Below are 5,150 nucleotides of genomic sequence, written 5' to 3'. Positions count from 1 at the left end.
ACGGCTGACAGTTACAAGCTGCTCTGGGACCCCTTTTTGGCTGAATACAGGGATAAAAGTGGTTTAAATAAAATGAAAAATTCTGGAACTGTGCCGTTTCAGGCTGCTACCAGCCCAACTATCTAAAATTGGAAAATTAGCATGTTAGGGGAAAGCTGGGCTTGAATTCTTCCCCCGACATCTAAAGCCTCTTTAGGTGTTCACTGTGAAGACATGACAAGGGCGGCAGGGCGGCACACCCAAGCCCTGACAGGAGACCATTGCTCAGGGCAACCAAGATGACCAAGGGGGTGGAGCAACTCCCCCGGGAAGAAAGAACGCAGTGTCTGGAAATCTTTAAAGAAATGATGAGTAAGAGTCGACGTGATAGAGGTTGATGAAATAATGCACTGTATGGAGAAAGTGGATAAAGTCCCCCCCCCCCTTTCATCACACTTCTGGGCATCCAATGGAGTGTCAGGTGAGATAAAATAAAGCACATAGTTAAACTGTGGAACTCCCTCCCTCAGGAGGCTGTGATGATGGCTACCAACTTGAATGACTGTAAAAGAGGCTTAGAACCGATGGCTGTCCTTGGCTCCTAGCCAGGGTGGTTCTGCTCCACCTCCGCAGCTGGAGGCAGAAATGCTTCTGAATTCTGGTTGCTGGAAACCACAGCAGGGCAGAGGGCTCTGGGGCTCAGATTCTGCTGGTGCAGGCACAGGCAAACTTGGCCCTCCTGACGTTTTGGGACTACCACTCCCATCATCCCTAGCTAACAGGACCAGGGGTCAGGGATGATGGGAGTGGTAGTCCCAAAACGTCGGGAGGGCCAAGTTTGCCTTTTACAGTCATTCAAGTTGGTAGCCATCATCACGGCCTCCTGAGGGCTGAGTTTGCCTATGCCTGTGCTGGTGGGCTTCCTATAATAGGCATTTGGTGGGCCACTGTGAGAAGAGGTTGCTGGGCTAGAAAGGGCATAGGCCTGACCCAGCAGGCTCCTCTTAGTAGTGTGAAGGTGTGAAGAGGGATTGTGAACATGCTTGGCCCGTAAGTTGTTCCGCTTAGAAACCTCCCTGCACATCATAAGCCCTGGTCTGAGCAGGCTTCCCAGTTGCCGTTTGGCTTCTAAGCGTGCTTGGAGTGGGGAAAGGCCAGTGCACACACTTTTGTACCCCCTACACTTTATAGTTCTATAGAAGAAGAAAAACTCTGAGCCTTGTAGCCATACTCATTTGTGAGACAGGCTTCAGGAGTAAACGCTGAGGAAAAATCCATACTTGCTGGCCTGCAGGGCATCTTTAGGAGAAGAAAGGCTAAGGAATAGACCCTACAAAAATCTGAAGTCCCTAAGATGGTGGGATGGCGACTTGTACACCTCCTTCTGGCAACTCCTGCAACAAAGCTGGTGCCCAACATCTTGCTCTGCTTTCCTTCTGAGCCCATCAGCAAGGCTGAGAGGAGGGTCAAGGAACAGGAGGGGAGGGGAGAGGACAAGGATCTGTGGGTGGATGGGGGAGATTCAGCTGTCATGTGTCTGCTCCTGTAGGAAAGTTGGCATTAGATAAACCAGCTGGCCCTTTCTGCCATCACCCTGGCTCTTTCAGCACTCTGGCAGCATCCGCTGCTGGGCAGCCATCCACCATCTCCTTGCAGAGCAGCCAAACCCAGGCTGTCCCCTTGGCTTTTGCCCCCAAACTGCCGCTGCTAAATCAACATCCCTTCCACCCTGGAAACCAGAGGTGCTGTGAGAAGAGACACTCTGATCCTTTCCATTGGCCTTTCTTTGATGTGTGTTGCAGACTTGGGAGGAATGGGAGAGCTGGACCTGGATTTGGGCATCAAGATCAGAGGAGGGATTGCCGAGCTATGCCAGGTCTGATGGGAACTTTAGTAGTGCACTAGGTAAACGGGGTTTCCATGCACTGCTCTGGTTCGCCAGAAGTGGCTTAGTCATGCTGGCCACATGACCCAGAAGCTGTACACCGGCTTCCTCGGCCAGTAAAGTGAGATGAGCGCCGCAATCCCAGAGTCATCCACGACTGGACCTAATGGTCAGGGGTCCCTTTACCTTTATCTAGGCACGATAGTTGATGGGGACACAATGGGCTCTCATGGGCAACTGACTGGCTTTGTTCCAAGGATCTGGAATGCGTCAGTTGCCTGTCAGAGTGGAGACTGGACTCCTATCTGCCAGATTTGGCAGAATTGCTAAGAGGTTTTTAGGGAGAAGCGGTTTTTAAAAAAATCAATGTGCTGTTTTGGAGCGAGCACTTTTGCCTGTCTGCTTTCTTCTGTGCCCATATTTAGAAGCTCCATCTCCTTTGTAGGAGAAAGCACCAAAGGATTGCAGTGCCTTTGTAAAAAATTATTTATCTATAAACATGAAGGTCAGTCAGACATTTTAGGGAGCAGGGCAGCCAAACACACAGGCAGATTGGTTTCCAAGTCGCCACTAGGGCAAAATGTGTAGATTTGTAGGTCTGGCATGCCAAATGCAGCTACACCAGAACAGCATTATGACGTCTGCAATTCTAATTTTTAAATTTCCTTTCCTAATGATCTGTAGCTTTGAATTTGCCTTTTCACAGCTGTCTAACACTGTGGCACATGTGACACAGAATAACATTGCTTCCCTAAGTTTATTTGAAAGTAAGTGGCACTGATCTCACTGGGGTTTCCCTCTGAGAAAACGTGTTCCAGACTGGCAGAGTTAATCTCATTTTTTTCTTTTTCTTTTTTCTTGTGATTCTTTCTGATTTAATCCTCAGTCAATGGCAAAATCCTAAACATAGCTTCACTGAAAGAACCCTTGGCTTTTGCTAACCCCGAGAAAAGTTTCAGCCTTGGGTTTGAATTAGGAAACCCAAACTTGGGTTTGAATTAGGAAAATGTGAAGAAATGAGAATGCCTCTGAGCATATTGAGAATGCCTTTTCCTGAACAACGAAGAACCTTAGTGACAATTTCCAGAAGGGCAGCTGTGTTAGTCACTGCGGGAGGCAGTGGAAGACAGAAGTGCCTGGCATGCTCTGGTTCATGGGGTCATGAAGAGTCGGACATGACTAAACGACTAAACAACAACAAAGCTGCAAAAGCAAGTGGTTAAGAGCGCTGCACTAGGACCTGAGAGACCGAGGTTCGAATCCCTGCCCTGCCATGAAGCTCATTGGGTGACCTTGAGCCAGTCACTCTCCACCTAACCTACATCACAGGGTTGTTGTGAGGATAAAATGAGGGAGAGAATTCCTCCAGCTCCCTGGAGGAAAACTGGGGCGTGAATAAATACACAGAGGGTCGGTATTTCCCTGCAGGCAAATTTGAGGTCTAGCACTTGTTATTGCAGAATGAATGGTAAACCAAGGTAGTTGTTTGTTTTTTTTAAAATGTATTTTTAAAAATATTTATTTTTAAAAAGAACAAGTTGTTGGAGAGCTTCTATAAAAACACAGGCTTTTCCAGACAACAACAGGATGATAAAAGCAAGGAAGGAAAACCGGGGCTGTTGGTGATATTGTGAGGAAAATTTATTAGCATTTCAAAGTCCCAACCATACAATGGAGGCCCAGTTGGCAGAGTTAGTAAGGTGGTGATGAAGACCTCACAGCTTAGCTAGCTTCCTTTGGCTTTTGTGCAGACAAACTGTTCAAAGGGAAGCTTCTTGCCTCTGCAGCTTCATAAGGGAAGGTTCATACTTAACATTTGGTGCTCAGAGTGTGTGATTCTCCCTTCCACCCTTGATCCTGAGTCGGGGAAATGTTTGAAAAGTTAGCTTATACACATATTTTGCAATTGGTTATCCATCTGGTTGCTTTACAGTTTGATTATCATAATTTGCATTGGTTAATTGATTAGCTGGAAAGGCCTCATTATTCCTTTAGCACTTCCAGGAATCATTTGCATTTTAAGAGCCCACAACCCAGCTAGCATTCAATCTCATTGCTTTCAATGGTATCAATGATTAATGTGCTTAAATCTCTCCCATTGAAACCAATGAGATTTAAACAGTGCTTTCTCCCTGACAGGATAGTGCACCGTTTCAACTACAAAGTGCGTTAAAAACAAAAAACCACATTGTGTTAGGTCGAGGACAAATGTGAAAGTTCAGCCATTCCCAGTTTACAAATTATTATTCTCTATAAGTGGCAAACAGAGGCAGCAAGAGACCATGTGATTCTAGGGTGCCACAGGAACAGCAGGAAGTCGAGTGAGCACTGTATACAACCACTAGGATCCCTGATTGGTTGCAAATGCCTTATTCCATTGCTGGAGACATTGGCTAGATGGCAGCAACTTTGTTAGACTTGGTAGAATAAAGATTTACCAAGATCAAATTCTCAGGCCAACTGAATTGCACTGAACCATACTTTCAGAACAACCCTATGCACATTTTCTTAGAAATAAGGCCGACTGAGATCAAATTGTATGTTTAGGGTGCACTCCACTCTATGCTCCACTGAACACAGTGGGACTTGGCTCAGTAACCGTGAGCAGGATTCTGTTCCAAGTCCTTCTGAAATGAATGAAACCAGACCCATTGCTTGCAGTGGGACCCGGAGCTCAATCCTAAGCCCCACCACATTCAATGGGGCCTGCTCCCAGGCATAGGTTTCTTGGAAGCTGCTCCATTGATGAGGCTCTTCCCCCTCTGCTTGCATCACGCAGGTCACAACCACAAGGCAGAAAAGAAAATCCGGCTTGGTGTGTTGTAAACAATGCAGGAGAAGGAAGAGGCCCCTGCGCCAGGCACGCTGCCATGGCTTTCCAGGGACAAGGTGTTTCCTGTGATTCCGTCAAGGGCACGACATTCCGTCTCCAGGAATTGGTCTGGAGCTGCGTGTGGTTTGCTGCATTTGTGTGTGTACAAGAGGGTGGGTGGTGTTTCTTTGGGTGATGGTGTTGCTATTGCCTACATTCATGCAATAAAATGATGCACACTGTGCAGGAAGTGGATAGAGAGAAGGTTTTCTTCCTATCCCATAATATGAGGGGTCATCAAGTGAAACTGAATGGTGGGAGATTTGGGGCAGATGAAAGGAAGCAGTTCTTTTGCTCAGTGCAGTTAAAACTATGGTGTTTGCTGTCACAAGATTTGGTCTGGCCACCAGCTTGGCCAACTCTGATAGGAGATTTGGCTATTTTCTGGAGACTAAGGCTATCAATGGTTGCTAG

At 46.9% G+C, this 5,150-nt stretch overlaps 1 long non-coding RNA gene across 1 annotated transcript; it reads left to right on the top strand.

Annotated features, from left to right (window-relative positions):
- The first annotated feature begins 251 nt into the window (after nt 1–251).
- LOC310840114 lies at nt 252–4,920 on the top strand. Its single transcript, XR_014561813.1, has 2 exons — nt 252–460; nt 4,644–4,920. It is a non-coding gene; the product is annotated as an uncharacterized lncRNA (long non-coding RNA).
- The last annotated feature ends 230 nt before the right edge of the window (nt 4,921–5,150 follow it).

Source organism: Podarcis gaigeae (genome assembly GCF_964106915.1).
Source record: "Podarcis gaigeae genome assembly, chromosome: 2".
Taxonomy (NCBI): Eukaryota; Metazoa; Chordata; class Lepidosauria; order Squamata; family Lacertidae; genus Podarcis; species Podarcis gaigeae.
Note: the sequence above shows the minus strand (reverse complement) of the source record. Positions and strands in the feature narration are given on the sequence as shown.